This window comes from Brachyhypopomus gauderio, unplaced genomic scaffold, assembly GCF_052324685.1.
Source record: "Brachyhypopomus gauderio isolate BG-103 unplaced genomic scaffold, BGAUD_0.2 sc44, whole genome shotgun sequence".
NCBI classification, from domain to species: Eukaryota; Metazoa; Chordata; class Actinopteri; order Gymnotiformes; family Hypopomidae; genus Brachyhypopomus; species Brachyhypopomus gauderio.
Genome location: NW_027506870.1, coordinates 2,899,102 through 2,916,775, shown reverse-complemented (window position 1 = coordinate 2,916,775; position 17,674 = coordinate 2,899,102). Strand labels below are relative to the sequence as shown.

Here is a 17,674-nt window from a genome sequence, read left to right as displayed (position 1 = left end):
CATTTTTAAAAAGAAAGCGCACTGTGGTGCCTCCTCATGCCGGCCCTAGCCGACATGGTGGAGTCACTCACAGCTGCTCTTACTCAAATGTTCCTCCTTCCTTCAAATACACTTAAACAAGGACCACAAAAAGATCACAAAAGGACACAAAATACACTTACCTTGCAATACACTCTCCACTCCAGAATACCCTAGACAGTACAAAACACAATACAGTTCAATTAATTTTTCAACAAAATTCCAATTCACAATATCCTCCCTGGAAATATTCATCATTTCACAATCCATACAATACAATAACCATGAAATGTTTCCAATAACTGTAACATTTAAAATACACAACAACTCAAACACATAAAACATCAATATCAAAGAGTAAATACATTAGAATGGCTAAGAGGATTCTGTCCTCTTTGTTTTGCCGGCTGTTCCGCCTACCTTTCCTCCTCCATTTGTGTCTCTTCCTCCTGGTGGTTGTCCTTTTGAGGTGTGGACCTAAGCTTGAAATGTAAAAAAGAGATCTCGTTTGGCGATCCTCCTAGCCATGATCTGGAGGATGATTCCGCCGACCCTCCTCCTTCCTCCTCCGCCATGGTCTTCTTCTCCCGTTGGTCGTTCAGGGGAGACTCCGCTGTCCTCTTGGCCACCTGTGCACATGGTAATTCCTCTCCCTCCCCACTATCCTCTTCCTCCCCCTCCATCGTAATTAAATTGCTCCCTGTTTCCCCTGAATAAAAAAAACCTGCTCCATTTCATTGTTATCCCCTTCCCCCTTCTCTGTCTCCTCCCTACTCTCAATAATCCTGGCCTCCCTTCCCACTTCTTCCTGCCCTGTTTCTTGCATCTGTTCTCCTCCTTCTTTGTCTCCTGTAACCCTTTCGCCCGTAACCACCTCGCTGGCCCCCTGGTCTGCCCCCTGCTGGGGAGGCTGTGGGTTGCTCACCACACCACTCGGCCCCGCCTCCGACTCCTCCTCCACTTCCTGCTCCTTCTCCCCAGCCATTTTGTCCTCTGCAGCACCATGCTTGGCGGCCATCTTAGATTTTTTTAATTTGTTGGCAAATTATTCTGGGCAATCTCTGAAGAGGTGGTTAAAATCCCCACAGAGGTTGCACCTTCTGCCATTTGGGCATTCCTCAAAAGTATGCCCAATTTCTCTACATTTACCACAAAAACTCTTATCACATGCTTCAGCCAAATGTCCCATTTCACCACACTTCCTACAAGCTTTTGGCATATTTTGATAAAAGATGTGCCCTCTGTTTTCACCCAGTACTATTGTCTGTGGCAAATGTTTTAACCCCATATAACTATGTTCCTCTTCCCACTGTTTAACTGGTATCCGCCAAGCACAAGTCCAAATACTGTCTTCATCAAACACTTTTGCTGCATCTCCCATCACAGTACAATACCTCTTTAGCCAAGCACAAATGTCTTCAGGACATACCGTTTCATTAAACATTCTCACTATTACTGTCTTCCTAGTGTAGTCTGTCAGTTTTTCCACATTGAAAATTCTAAACTGTTCTTGTACCTTTTGTAGTCTAACCCAAAAATCATTTAATAAGGGAGCCGAGCAAAAGCTCACATCAAACCCCTTGTTTTGTGGCAAAGCAATGATGCAATTAAATGCCGTTGGGGTAAAACCCAAAATTTTCTGCATATATTTTCTAGAAAAATCCAGTCTTGACATAGTCACTTTTTCCTCTCCCCTAGTTTTTAAATAGAAACGCACACTGTGGTGCCTCCTCATGCCGGCACGAGCAGCCGACATGGTGGAGGCACCCACAGCTATCTACCCTTTAAAAACTAAGATAATAGGTGTAAAAAGTTAAAAGCGCTTACCTTGTAAAATCCCAGGAAAGTCCTGTAATAAAAGCAGAGTACCAACCACACACAAAAAAAAAACACAATTCCACAAACCAAAATATAAATTAGCTATAAAATTTAAATTTAACAAGTGCAAAGTAGGTCAATAAAGATCCGAAAACAATTTCCCTCTGAAATGACTTGGAAAAAACCACATAAAGGTTAGTCCCTTTTGCCACTCAGAGTCGATCGCTGTCTCCACCCCTTGATCTTAGCCAAGAAGCGATAACCTGAAATGGGCGCTGGCCAATATGTAATATGTGTGTGTGTGTGTGTGTATGTATATATATATATATATATATATATATATATATATATATATATATATATACATATTTATATATACATATTTATATATTTACACACACACACACATATTACAAATTCATTAAAATAAACAGGCTGATCATACCATACAACCAGCAACAAACTCTTTCTTTTCCACACGTTTAGGAAGGTGCACCGTTCCTGGAGGTACTGCAATACCAGGTCGATGCGTGGGGCGAACAGGGCAAGCCCCTGTTTCGCCTCCCTGTTCTAAAAATCCATTTAATATGAAGTCCTCATATAGAGGACGTATCAGATATTAAACTGATAAGAACAGATTTTTTTTAATTTTTATTTTTTATTATTGTCACCAAAACAGGTACATTTCACCATTTACATTTTAAGATTTGCCTCATGCAATAAAACATACATTCAACTTTGCTGTACAATACAATTTTCAGAATAAGTTTCTTTGCTTGAGTGTCTGTTTTTTTGAGAAAAAAATTGGTGTGACAATAAAAGGTTACAAGCAATCTGAAACAGTGGAAGGCATGAAGTCTTAAAAACATCAAGTGAAGTCCACACTGAAACTTGTACAATTGAAATTCCAAATAAAAGTCTCTTTGCTTGTCTGTGTGTATTCTTGAGTAAGAGTAGTGTTACAATGAAGGGCTAAAAACAATCTGGAATGGTAATAGGCATGAAGTCCAAAGAGCATCAAGTAAAACCACATGAAGTCCCCAGTCTGCGCCTCCTGCCACATATATGTATGTGGTATCAGCATTTTAGTTTTAACAACATTCCACTGCTTCATGAAGCAAAAACTTCTTTTGAGGAAGGGAAAACCCCTCTTGTTTCTACGTTGTTTGCTTGTCCATTGTTCCGTGTGCATGGGCGGGAGCCGGTGGCCCGCCTCCACAGACCCGGACCTGCCCCGTGCACGCACAGCGGAGGCCCTCTGAAACCGCGGCGTGCTGCTCCTCTGATGTAACTGAGGTGCGTCGGCACGCAGCGAGGACCGTGGCGGCCCTTGACCTTGCCTAGGTGGTCCCGGCACCCCCCTCCGAATGACGATGTGCTGCATAGTCGCGCTGACAGGCCTCAACCAGCTTAAGACGGCCCCGGATTGGCAGCTCCACTCGTTTCCCCACCAGCAGGTTTCTGGCTCCCCAGATGGCGTCTGTCGTGCTTTGATCCTCTTTCACCTAGCACAGCATGCTCGTTGATTGCAAGAGAAAACATTACCAGTCTTGTCTTTATCCTTTTATTAAATGTATACAAAAATACAGAGCGCTCTGGAGAGAACACACACAAGCCTATCTACTCTACCCTATGGCTCTGTGCGCAGGTCTCTGCCCGACACATTTTCCTCCTGTTCTATATAGTGTGGCCTGGGTATAAGCCCCCCCGTTTCTTTTGGACTTTCCCTAACCTAGCCTGTTAGACAAAGGCTGATTGTCTAAGACATTCACAATCCGCTGAGCTCATCTTGTTTTTTCCCTAAATCTTACAATGACTTTTGCCAATTATGATTTTCACAGACTTAATAGTGGTTCCATACATAGGAGTTGCACGTAGATCACATACGTTAAACATACAGATGTTTCCTTACTAAGAGTGGGAGAGAGGCCTTCGCTTCCTGGTCCTGTCAAACTGATATTTTCCCTGATTTTCCCTGTTTCATTTCTCCACATGGCTGCCCGCCTGCTTGAGGAATAATGAGATGAGGAGAGACAAGCGATCCATCCTGGCCGGCCACCTCCTGCCTAACCGGATGCCTACACCATGATGGACATTATTACATATTTTTCGGTCTAAATTGACATTATTGCATCTTTTACATTCTGTCTACATTCTGTCTATATTGTTGTTGTTGTCATGGTGACCGGTGTCGGCCAGAGGAGGATGGGTTCCCCCCCTGAGTCTTGGTTCCTCTCAAGGTTTCTTCCTCATGCAAAAAACTAGGGAGTTTTTCCTTGCCACTGTCGCCTTTGGCTTGCTCACTGGGGGCTAGGACTCGGCACTTGTAAAGCTGCTTTGTGACAACAACTGTTGTAAAAAGCGCTATATAAATAAAATTTGATTGATTGATTGATTGATATACATTCTTATTCTTCTTCTTAAGCATCCTGTTCTTTTAGAAAACGACAGGCACTTGGAATATGGGACAGAGCATACAGGCCTTTTCTCAGACACACTTGATAATTAGCTATTTGATTAATACTATACTGTAAGCAAAACATAAAGTGATTAATATTAGAAATTTGATTAATACTTTAAGACTGGTCAAATTATATATGGATTATGATAAGCTGCTTGATCAATACTGTAATGTAAACAATATATGAAGGGATTAAAATGTAAATCTCAACAATTCCCCCTTTTTGATCTCTAAATAGATCAAACTTTAAGTTAATCCAAAACTACCTTCTCATCTTCTGACTCCAACAATGACATTATACCCAATCATCTTTGTGGTTCCTCCTTCTCAATCTTACTGCTGATTAAGCTTCTCACTAAGCTTCTTCTACATTGGAATAACCACCCAACTCTCCCCAACCGTCTCCTACATTTCCTAGATTAGTGTCCGACTCCTCTCTTTCTCCAACTCATTTGTCATCTTTCTCTCTTCCTTCTATTTCGGAACTCTCTAATCTCATCTCTAAAGCTAAGCAATCCACCTGCACACTGGACCCTCTTCCCACAACACTGGTTAAACCCTGTCTTCCTTCATTACTTCCTCTTATTACTGCTATCATTCACTCCTCTCTCACGACTGGGATTGTACCAACAGCTTTTAAAACTGCAGCTATTACCCCGATTTTGAAAAAACCTGGTGCTGATCCGACTGATTTTAATAACTTACGCCCTATCTCCAATCTGCCATTTCTGTCAAAAATACTGGAGAAAGTAGTTTCCGCTCAGCTTCACTCTCACTTATCACATAACAGGTTTTACGAAAAATTTCAATCTGGTTTCCGCTCCTCTCACAGTACTGAAACAGCACTTGTTAGAGTAACCAATGATCTCCTACTTGCAACTGATTCTGGATTTGTTTCTATTCTTATTCTTCTGGATCTCACTGCTGCCTTCGATACTGTATGTCACTCCACACTTTTTCATAGACTGTCCTCCATTGGAATAATTCACACATCATTGAATTGGTTCAAATCATATCTTTCTAACCGAACTCAGTTTATCCAGCTTAAAACCTTCACCTCTCAACCTTCTCCTGTTATCACTGGCGTCCCTCAGGGCTCTGTCCTCGGCCCCCTTCTGTTCATAGTATACCTTCTCCCCCTAGGTAATATTTTCCGCAAATACAATATTAATTTTCACTGCTATGCGGATGACACCCAGCTCTATATCTCTAGTAAGCCCAATTCCAACTTTCCCATGCCCTCTCTTACTGATTGTTTATCTGAAATTAAGACCTGGTTCTCTCACAACTTTCTCAAATTAAATGGCGATAAAACTGAGGTGCTACTTGTTGGCACCAAATCAAATCTCTCCAAAGTAAATAATTTCTCCCTCACTATTGATAATTGTTCTGTTTCTCCTTTAGTTCAGGTAAAGAGCCTGGGTGTCATCCTGGACAATACTCTATCATTCCAATCTCACATCAACAATATCACACGATCTGCTTATTTTCACCTCCGAAATATCAATCGTCTCCGCCCTTCTCTTTCCCCTCACACTACTGCTATTCTGGTTCACAGTCTTGTTACTTCACGCCTGGATTATTGCAATTCTCTTCTTTTTGGTCTTCCCCTCAAATTACTAAACAAACTTCAAATGGTTCAAAACTCTGCTGCGCGTATTATTTCAAGAACACCATCCTTCCATCACATCACTCCTGTTCTGCACCAGCTACACTGGCTCCCAGTTACACAACGCATACAATACAAAATCCTTCTCCCTTTCAAAGCAATTCATAATCTCGCACCTCCATATATATTAGACCTTATTAACATCACCTCTCACTCTCGATCACTGAGATCGTCTGCTTCTACACACCTGTCTGTCCCCATTACACACCTCAGCACCATGGGCGGTCGGGCGTTCAGTAGCTCCGCCCCTAGATTGTGGAATGCTCTTCCCCCAGACTTGAGAAACTCTCAATCAATCATACATTTTAAGTCAGGTCTCAAAACTCATCTTTTTAAATCTGCTTATAACTGCTGATCTCTATGGTCTGCTCATTCATTTATTCATTTTTATTGTTATATCTTATTTTATTTTATTATTTGCTGCTTTTACTCTATTATTTCTGTTTTTTGCTTCATGTAAGGTGACCTTGAGTGCCAGAAAGGCGCTGTTAAATAAAATGTATTATTATTATTATTATTACTCCTATTACTAGATATACGGCACGCGAACTGTGCTGGGGATGTGCTAGTACTACAGATGAAACATCCCAATTAGTAACTAGTTTTTTGGTAGGATGTGCGTCTCTCTGAGAAAATAATGCTAACCCTTGAACTTTATACTTGCTAAATGACCGTTCCAGCCGGCCAGTAGTAGGATTGTCAACTCCTGAAGCTTTATGTGAAACTCTCCAAGCAAACTCAAATTATGCATCTTCCATTAAAACAATATTGGCCTTGACCCACCATAGACCCACATAGACAGGGGGCAGTCCCCTGTAAGATCCTGGTGACCCATCATGCTGTTAAATACTAACAATCACACTGCTACTACTTTCAATAATAATACAAAAACATGTAGTCAAATAAACAATGTTACACAAGGCCTGTAAAACAACATTAGAAAATATTACTAAAAATCCAAATCCATCACAAAACTTTTACTCCATCTCTGCCAGCGTCATCTATTCTTCTGCCCGCGTTGGAGGTGAGGATAGACTGTCCTCCTGATGTACCTCTGCTCTCGGGTAAATTATTCTGACCCGTTGCTTGAGAGCTCCGTATCTCGGCGCGCTGGTTCTGATGCTCAGCACCGGCTGAGGTTGTACCACGTTTCTCCTTTGCCCTTCAGTAGGACGGAGTGTGATGTTCCCTTCAGTGACCTCGACTGGACTGGTCCACCTGGGCTCTGACCACTTCCTTTGATGACCTTGAGCAGGACCCATTTGGTGACGGGGAGGTCTGCTCATGATGTTGGTTCTGACTCCTCTCCTTGTATCTGGACAGAATAAGCTTCACAAATTGCTTTTTAGTACATTGTAACCTTTGTACGACCCCGAGTGTACCTGTCCGGTTTCGCAAGCGCATTGGGGGACCCCCGAAAACTTCTCACTGTCATGAGCTCAAACGGAGTGAATCCTGCAACAAAATTCACTGAAGATCTTCTGGCCAACCATACAAATACATTTGTGTACATACCTTTACCTTTATACTTACCATTTATAATTTTCACTTTAACCTGAGATTGAGAATGATAAACCAACCCATATTTGTGTCTCAAACGCAAATTTTGTTCCACAAATTTTAGCTCCTAGCTAGTGAAGTGCATCCCATTATCTGAGCACACTTAATTTAGTAAACAACTTTGCAGTATCCAGTAATTTTATCAACATTTTGCAGACTGACTTAGTCCTCTGCCCTGGTGGAAATGCTTCTACCCAACCTGAGAATTTATCCACAACCTCTAACAAATACCTTAGTCCTGTATTTGTATTAACATATCCATGTAGTCAATCTGAATTTCTTCTCCTACATCCATTGCATATGTATATAATCTTACATATGTGTATTTCCTTACACTATTCCCTGCTGCTGTAACAATGCAAATTTCCTCACTGAGTGATTAACAAAGAATTATCATATCCTATATTATCTTAGCTCCTGTGGTCCAGGGAACTTGCTTAGACCTGGTCTTAAAGCACTACAGCTTTTCTGCACATTTCAAATATCACATTACTCTGTCCAGTCTGCTATTACGTCAGTATAGGTGCCATCAGTAACTAAAATGTTCCTTCATGTATTTTTACCCACGTGCTACCCTGTGTGCCTCAGTTCACACTGGTTTGATCAATAGACTCTGTACCCCGTTTGGTCCTTCCCAGACTTCCTTATCTCTTACCATCTTTGTTCAACAATGCCATTTTATTTTATTTCATTAATTTATTTATTTATTTAATTTTTTCTCTGGGGTAGATTTTTCCTGTAGTTTAAGTAGCTCTGGGCCCTGTGGTAGAGGAGATCACTCCTCGTCTGCCCTGCAAACCATCTGATGGGCTCCTGTGACACAACCTGCTTGCCTGTGTCTCTCAGCTCGCCCCCCCTTTTGATATCCTGTAACTGTGTGTGTGCGACTTCTGCTTCATGCTGTGTGCAGTCTAACAGGAACTTGACTTCCTCACCCCCTTTTCCTGAAATCACATTCAGGACTGTGTTTCAGAAACTTCTAAGAATGGTACGTTTTAATCAGCAACTGCCAAGTCCACGGCCTGTGCCAATGCCTGTTTTAGTTTAATGTATTGTCTTTCTCTGTAGTGGCGAAATACTATAAATTTAATAAACTAGGTATTAAAAGATTTAAATTAGCTCACTCTTCAGAAAGTTAGTTGTTACCCAATGCCTTGCTGTACTCTGTAAAAAATTATTTTTGACTTTGTAAATATAATTAAGTTCATTTAAGTACTATCTAAAAGAATAATATATTCCCGGCTGGTGACTTAAGAATCTCACATAAAATTATATACAATACTTTGCGTTTCTTTATAATAGTTTGTCTTCAAATACATTTGTATATTGTAGTCTAAATAGCAAAGTAAACCATAAACATTTTGTAGTTAAATACACTGAAATTATGAGTAAACATTACTTAAATATATACTTTGTTAAATTTACTTGCTGTTTCTACGTGGAAAAACTTTCCTAAGTTTTTTTTTTTTTTTTAGTAAACCATACTCCAAATTTTTCAGTGTACTGGCTCTCCTTATCATGCTTACCTACTCCTTTCCCATGTGACCCGTGTGTGAAGCTAATGAGATGTGTGGAGTGGCTGAATCTCCCATCATATACCAGCACTGCTGGGCATGTCTCAGCTTTGCAGGGGTTGCAGCACCCCCAGGCCCCAGTAGCTGTTCCTCAAATTCCTCCCATTAATTGGATCCCCTGCTGTGTCATAAAACAATATAGCATGAAGTGGGTCGGGTGGCGGGACATTCAATCAAAGTGATCCGGCTTCCAGGAAATGAACTGGGAGTGGACGCCCCTCGCGGTTCATGAGTGAGGCTTCAGGAAACCCCTGTAGATAGCAACCGTGGAGGCCAGTCTGTGGACATCAGGTGTCTGCTGTCTGTGAACAGTGCATTTGTAATGTCTCTTCCACAGGTTAACAGGTGAAGTCTTTGATCTCAGGAACCTGTGTTTAGTGGCCTGCTTGCCGCATTGTACAGTCATTAAAACAGTTCTGTGCAGACTTTGATATTCTCCAGCCAGAAATGATAGTCTTTGAGTACCGCCAGTGAGGGACAACATAGGGTTTGCCGTAGCTTTGCTGTCCGAGTTCTCATCAGGGCCCCGCCATTGCCCTGGTGCTGCTGAAGGGTTTGGTGCTGGACCTCTGATCTCTGGCCCTCCTTCATCCTACGGTTCTGTGGGGACTCTCTTTCGCCCAATGACTCTCCTGAACAGAAAGAGAACATCCACCCCACCTGCCACAACGAAGTTGCCAGGATCACTGTGACCTTCCTTGCCCCTTCCCAAAACCCCTTCTTCTAAAATTTAGGTTAGACCCAAACTGTTGATACTACTGCATAAAATAATACACTTAGGGGACATATTGAGGTCTCTGGGGCGGACCCCCGCTCTGAGGACTGTTGTAGTGCAACAACATGCTCAGAGACATTTCATCTCTGCCCAGCTTCAAGAAGAGTCTCAAAACCTTCCTGTTTAAATCTGCTTTTAATTAAGAAACTCCAACTCTGTTCTAATTGCCATCTTATTTACTTTATTGCAATATTTTCTATTATTTTATAATTTGTCACTTTATTACATTATTTTATTAGGTTTGATTCCTTTTTATCTTTAATTTCTTTTAACATTTTCTTTTTGTCTTTTCTCTTTACTCCCTTTTAATGTTTCTTTTATTATTATTATTTATTTATTCTATAAAACACTTAGAGTTGCATGTATGCATGAAAGGTGCTATACAAATATAGATTATTATTATTAATTGTTCCCTAGTCACTTTAACTGGCATCAGGTTCCTCATATTGAACTGACCACTCACAGACCCATTCCAAAAATTAGAAAAACATGGAAACATTGATTAATATCCAAAAAACTACTTTCATGGATTATATATTCAGGGCCCGCAGTGTAAACGATTTCAAGTATTTATTTTTATTATGTTTATTTATTATTATTATTACCCCTCCTCTAAATCTCCCAGAGCCAAGCTCTTTCCTGCTGACAGCTTGTCCAGTTTAGCTAGCCAACTGCCTCCTCCCTCACTGAGAGGGGGAAGTTGGTCAGACAGGGCAGTGACATCAGTCAATGGCAGAGGCTGATATTCTCCAAGGCCAGTGGGCCTGTGCACAAATGGCATGTTTAAAACTTCCTATAATTTTGATTCACTTTTCCTAGATCTAGTGCCCTGGTACGGGCCTACAGACTCATCAACTCAGAACACTCTAGTGCAAAATGCTGGAGTGAGAGAAGCTGTTCTGTGACATTACATCATTCTTCTCTGGCTTCTATCAGTTCCTCTACTAGGGAGACACTTCCTGACTTCAAACCATTGCCCCGCATTGTTTCTCTCTCCGACATGTTACCTTTACTCTCTTCACTTACCCCTGTGTGTGTGCTATATATAACTAACTCCATCCAAGTCCCTTCTAAAACGCAGTTAACACTTTTTACCCCACGGCACGAGTTCCCTTTTTCTAGCCTTAAGTATTAATATCTAGTATCAAGGGGCGGCTCGCGCTTTTTAAACTCAACAACGTCGGTTTTATCTATTAGTACAGTTTCTACTATTACATTAATTCCTGAATAAATTCCTTTTGCTGCACGTTTATGTGTCTCAGATCTAAATCTTTTTAGATCTTCCGCGTATGATAATTTTGCGAGTTAAACGTGCGCACTTTTAACCAGTCGGTCTATTTTCCGAAGATGTAACGATTCTCTGTTAGGAGGCGGATGCAAATACACGAATGAAATGTAACTTTTAGAGCGGCGGGAATGCTTGTCTATGCACACTGTCCTCATGCGACAGGTGCACGCGCGGCGAGGCACTTTTTCTCAAGACGTCCAACTAAGATTGATTACTTTTACTAAATACAGAGGAAGGACAAAACCAAGGCATAACGTACACACAAACCAAACTACACTTAGACCTCATTTCAACACCTACTTACAATTCAAAACTAGAACACCTCAGACAAAGAACAGACTATACTATTTGTTTAACAACGAAGGAAGAAATTGAACAGATGACTTAGCCAATATATAGATGGGATACAGAGAAACCACTAACATTTAACAGGACAAACCCAACAACCAATTAAAATATAAAAGACCGTCAGCATATCAAACCCAACTGATCAACACAATAAACGACACACGCACTAATTGACAACCAGACTTGATTTATGATCCCTAAGGTGTAGTCTGAGACCAAAACAAACTACAACGTAGACGAAAAGAACTCATACGAACGCCAGACCAACGAATGAAAACACTTAACCCTTAACCAAACACAATATGTGAACCTCAAAGGTATAGTCAGACTAGGGGAAGGCCTGAAACGTAGACGACACTCAAACAATGACAATATATGAATAAAATAGACTTAAAATAGACTTAATGTATACACGAAACATGAGGGAATGGCAATAACATGACAACACTACACAAACATGGCATGAAATAATTCACACAGTACAACTACATAAACTGATGAAGGGAAACTTAAACCAACGCACATAATCAAGTACACAAATCAATCAACTTAGATGCATAGACATCACATTAACAGAGAACGATACCGGAGTCGCAAGGACTCATGGGAAGCAGCGCCGTCCCCCATTGGACCGACGCCTCAATATAAAAATATACAACACTAATAGTTGAAATTAGCCATAATCTCCGAACCGTCAGAACACATATTTCAACGCTACGGTTATACTTAAACTATGATCGGACAGGAATGCCAGACACATGCTCTAGTGCTATATGAACCGATAAGAATATATTTGTGTTAACTAAATAAGTTACATACACTGAAAGCTGACAACATTGCAAACACTCATTTGAAGAAACACTCATTTCAAAACTCATACATTTGGGCTGCAGCGGGGTGATAACGAAAGGTTCTTCAATCAATATGCACAACCAGAACAACTCTTCATGCGCACTGTGCAGTGGTCCGATTCAAACAGGCCCCACCCCTACCAATCATAAACTTAACATATTCAGTTATCTTTTACTTACTTTAATCGTCACCCACCATTCCAACTTTGAATTAAAAAAGACCTGTAGTGATCTCCACTGCTCGTATCGTCTTATATACTCCGCCTGTATTTCTATGTCTTCCAATAGTGAGGTGTTTAATTTCCATAGCCCCGCCCCTAAGTCCCCACCGTCTCCCAGTACAATAGTGCATTTCAACATGTTGTGATCTGAGAAATATACAGGCAACATGTCTGTGTTTGTCACAGTACACCCTCTGGTAAACACATAATCAATGCGAGATGCCTTTGTGCCATCTGCACTGCGCCATGTAAAACCTTCATCCTTCCTGTGTGTATGCTTAAAACTATCAACCAATTTAAAATCTGTTATTAATTTCTGTAAGTATCTAGATGTTTTATCTAATTTAAAATCTGTGTTTTGTTTTTGTCTGCCTCCTTTGTCAATGACACAATTAAAATCTCCCCCCAATATCAATGGTGTATTACCTAACACATGCATTTCTAACTTTTGCAGTAAATCCATTCTTTCCTGTTTTTCTGTAAAACCATATACATTCAAAACCCTAAAATCACTCCCCATACAAGTTAAAACTAGTGATAAGACCCTTCCTGCTTGTATTATTTCTACCTCTTTAATTGTGATTGTGGTATTTTTTATTAAAACTGCCACCCCATCTGCTCTGTTAAAATTTGATCCACTCCACACTGAGATACTACCCTTCCACTTCTCTTCCCATTTTCTATAAGATTGTAAAAAGGGGAGGGAGCATTCCTGTAATAGGAAGACATCCCCCTTTTGCTTATATAAAAAGTCTAAAATATGATCTGCCCTTACTGGTGATCTTATACTCCTTACATTTATTGTAGCTATTGTGATAGCCATGTAAAAGAGAAGTAAAAACCAGTGTTTCATTAAATAGCTAGTGTGTGAATAAATACCCATAAAAAAAGGATAAAACCCCTAATGTACCTTTATTTAAATAAGTCAAAATCAAACCTTTATTTAAACCAATGACACCTCTTCTTCCCTCCTGGCTTTCTTTTTCTTCCGTTCTCGATTCTTTTTCTTTATTCGCTGCTCCCCAGGCTGTCCTCCAGGCTGCTCACCGGGCTGTTTTCCAGGTTGCTCCGCGAGCTGCTCAGCGAATTGAGCCACGGGCTGCTCAGCAGGCTGCTCACCGGGCCGGTCCACAGGCTGCTCACCAGGTTGTTCCATGGGCTGCTCAGCGGGCTTCTCACCGGGCCGCTTACTGGACTGCTCCTCAGGCTGCTCCCCCTGTTTGCTGGGAGTAGAAGATGACACAGGTATGTGCAAAAAAGCTATGTCATTAGGGGACCCCAGGGGCCAGTTTCTGGAGATGCTCTCCGCTGAAGACTCCTCGGCTCTCGTCTTCTTCTCCTGTGGAACACCCAACGGTGATTCTGCCACCCTCTTCATCACTTGCCCACATGGTAATTCATCTTCCTCTTCATTGCTGTTTCCACTACCTACCACTAAGCTTGGACTTACCTCCATATCCCCCGATGTACCAGATACTTCACTCTCTGTTCCTACAACTTCTTTTTCTTTTGGTTCCTCCCCAATCTCCTCTCCCATTTGCTCCACCTCTCCTGTCCCTGCCTCTTTTTCCTTACCGGCTGTAGTGGGGGGCGGTCCTGAGGTTCCCGCCAAAACCTCAGGCTCCGCCCTTCTTCCCGGCTCTTGAACCACAACCATGCTGCATTCCTTCTGGTCCGCCATATTGTCCGCCATTTTTGCTACTTTTAGCCTGTTAGCAAATGATTCAGGGCAGTCTCTATAGAGGTGACTAGTCTTCCCACAGAGATTGCATTGTCTGTTATTTGTACATTCCTCAAAAGTGTGGCCAATTTCCCTACATTTCCTACATATGATTTTTGTGCATGCTTCGGCAAGATGGCCCATTTCCCCACATTTTCTGCAAACGTTCGGCATGTTCTGATAAAATATATACCCTCTATTCATTCCCAGTACAATTGTTTGGGGGAGATGTTTGAGCCCCAGATAACCCCCTGGGTCTGGCCATTGCTGGATCGGCACCCGCCATGCACATGTCCAGACCCCATCCTCATCAAAAACCTTTACAGGGCTCCCAGTTACTGTGCAATACCTGTTTAGCCAAGTGCTAATGTCTTCCCCACTAACTGTTTCATTAAACATTTTGACTATGACTGTTTTCCTTGAGTTGTCAGTCAACCTCTCCACTTCAAACATTTCAAATTCTTTTCTTCCCTTTCCCATTTTAATCCAAAAATCATTCAAAAAAGCAGCTGTTTGAAAGCTTACATCAAATCCTTTGTTCTGTGGCAATGTTATCACACAGTTCAATTCAATAGGTGTAAACCCCAAAGTTTTCTGTAGCAAACGTCTTGAGAAATCTAATCTAGACATTGCTACCCCTCCCTTAGCTGTCCCTGGTTTGAAGAGGAACCGCACGCTGTGGTGCCTCCTCATGCCGGTGTTTGCCGACATGATGAGTGCACCAACAGCCCACGGCTGTCCCAGTCACACAGGAACTCAACAAGAAGGATTTACTTACCTTAGTACACAAGAAAACCCTCAGGCAATCCTACCTAAGAAGAAGGTAATTCCTCTCAGCCAGGAATCTGCAAGAAGAAAAAAGGAAACAAACAAGACAAACCAACAAGCAATAAAGACTATATGACAATACAACACAATTTTTTTTACATCTGATATTTTTTCAATTTAGTACAATTTCTCTCTGAAGTAAGATGGCCGCCGCCACTGAAGCAGACTGCTGCCGTTCTTTTCCAGAGAGTCGATCCCTTCTCCGCCCCTTGATCTTAGCCAAAAGACCGAGAAGCGATAACCTGAAATGGGCGCTGGCCTGGGCGCCGGCCTGCCGGCACAGGCCTCCCCTCCGCGGAGACAGCGGCCGTACGTATGCACGCTCACCCTTCCCTTCGTGCCACGCCCACCCCTACGTTTATACACATTCTCATTGTACAGATTGTTGCGGCCCTGCCCGGAGGCAGAGCGCTCCAAAAAATCAATTTGACTCTTTGACGTTCCCCTCCACGGAAATCTTTAGTAAAAGGCGAAGGATTTGTGCGTGAATGAAGAGAAACCCGAGCTATAGCCATGTAGGCTCAGGCGTCCCGCTACGCCAACCTAAAGCCTAGCTCGTTTGTTCGCGGTAACAAGGGAGGAGCCTGCGGGGCTGTGGCTTGTTGGCAACATCAGGCAGGCAGGCAGGGCTGGCAGGCTATAATGGAGAGAGAGAGAGAGAGAGAGAGAGAGGGAGAGAGGGGAAAAAACAGTAACAATCTCAAAAAAAAAAAAAAAAAAAAAAAAAAGAACAAAAACGGAGGGAAAACTGCAAACTGCCGAAAGGGGAGTGGCCTCCGCTCGCACTGCATTTGTGACCAGCTGACAAGGCAGTGAGAGAGACAGAGACCACTCACTCCCCTTCATTCTTACTTATTCTGGTTTTTTTTAAGGAGTGAGCGCTTTTGGCTGCTTTGTTTTATTTATTCACAGACAGACAGACAGACAAATCAACCAACAAATGTAAAAATAAAGATATATGTATATATATATATATATATATATATATATATATATATATATATATATATATACACACACACACACATATTTATATATTTACATACACACACACACACACACACACATATTACAAATTCATTAAAATAAACAGGCTGATCATACCATACAACCAGCAACAAACTCTTTCTTTTCCACACGTTTAGGAAGGTGCACCGTTCCTGGAGGTACTGCAATACCAGGTCGATGCGTGGGGCGAACGGGGCAAGCCCCTGTTTCGCCTCCCTGTTCTAAAAATCCATTTAATATGAAGTCCTCATATAGAGGACGTATCAGATATTAAACTGATAAGAACAGATTTTTTTTTATTATTGTGTCATACAACATATATATCACACATCACACAATTGAATATATATACAATATACAATGTATATAATAAAAGGTCTATGGTCATTTGTTTTTCTTTTTAAATAAAAGTTTTGTCTCTGGTGAATGTGTCAGTGTCCTTTGTTTCCATAATCGACATGATTGTCCACAATAAAAGAGCAAAATACTACTCAGTCTTCCTTCCTGGTTTCCACAGGTCTGCTCCATGGAAGGCCTCAGCCTTTCTCCTTCTCACCACTTGAGGGCGCCTTTGCACAGTGTACACAATAAACACAAACATTCCACTCCACAAAATGAACTTTGCCTGCACACCAAGGACTAGAGGGGTCTTTTCCCACATGCTGCTGCATCCCATCACATACCAGTGTGTTGATTTCCATGGACAAGAAACTAAAAACAAGTACAATAGATAAATAAGTAGATAAAACAAGGTTACACTTTTCCTTCTGTTATTCACTTTAAAATGGAAGTTGCTCTCCCCAACATGAAAACCACTTTTACCCCCTAAAATTTTCCTTCCTGCCTCTTTAAAACCCGTCCTAGTCTCTGTCTGTGTACCGGCATTCCTGTACCACCCCCAGCTTGCCTTTGTCTGGTTGTCACACCACTCTGAAAGAAAGACACATATTACCTGTCCTTCTGGTACCCAGAGGAGATCCTCTAAAACCATGGCTCCACTGCTCCCCAGACTTCGGGGGGGGTCTGTGTGCAGTCAGGTGCCGCCGCCGCCCAAGATCTTCCCTAGCCTGTGGCCCCGGCACCCCCATCCGTCTGTCGCAATGTGACGTACACATACAGCCTTTTGTGCACCAGCTCTTGTCGGCCCTGTATGGTCATCTCCACGTGCTTCCCCACGAGCAGGTTCCTGGAGGTCCACACGGCGTCTTTTATACTGTTTAAGGTGGGCCAGAGCCTCTTAAAAACAGCTGGTGTGACATGTGGGCCCCAGCCCACCCCGTTAACCGCTTTTCGGTAACACAGTTCTTGGACCTCCCCTGCTCGTAGATACGGGCACCATAGGGTGCCGGTTACTGACCACAGATCCTGGGCGGCGTCGCACTCCCAGAGCACGTGCCTCACAGTTTCGGGCGCGCCACACCCTGGCTGTGGGCATATGGGATTTTTTGCCATGCCCCGGGAGTGCATAACGGCCCTGGCCGGGAGGATCTCATGGGCCGCCATCCAGGACACGTCTTTATGTCCGTTTGTGAGAG

The 17,674-nt window shown here is 42.1% G+C and overlaps 3 non-coding genes across 3 annotated transcripts; all 3 read right to left on the bottom strand.

Moving 5' to 3' along the window:
- Positions 1 to 2,321: 2,321 nt before the first annotated feature.
- Positions 2,322 to 2,519, bottom strand: LOC143486590 (U2 spliceosomal RNA). Its single transcript, XR_013123550.1, has one exon. It is a non-coding gene; the product is annotated as a U2 spliceosomal RNA (small nuclear RNA).
- A 13,001-nt stretch (positions 2,520 to 15,520) lies between these two features.
- LOC143486179 (U5 spliceosomal RNA) lies at positions 15,521 to 15,639 on the bottom strand. The gene has a single exon (XR_013123176.1). It is a non-coding gene; the product is annotated as a U5 spliceosomal RNA (small nuclear RNA).
- A 636-nt stretch (positions 15,640 to 16,275) lies between these two features.
- LOC143486586 (U2 spliceosomal RNA) lies at positions 16,276 to 16,463 on the bottom strand. The gene has a single exon (XR_013123548.1). It is a non-coding gene; the product is annotated as a U2 spliceosomal RNA (small nuclear RNA).
- Positions 16,464 to 17,674: the final 1,211 nt, after the last annotated feature.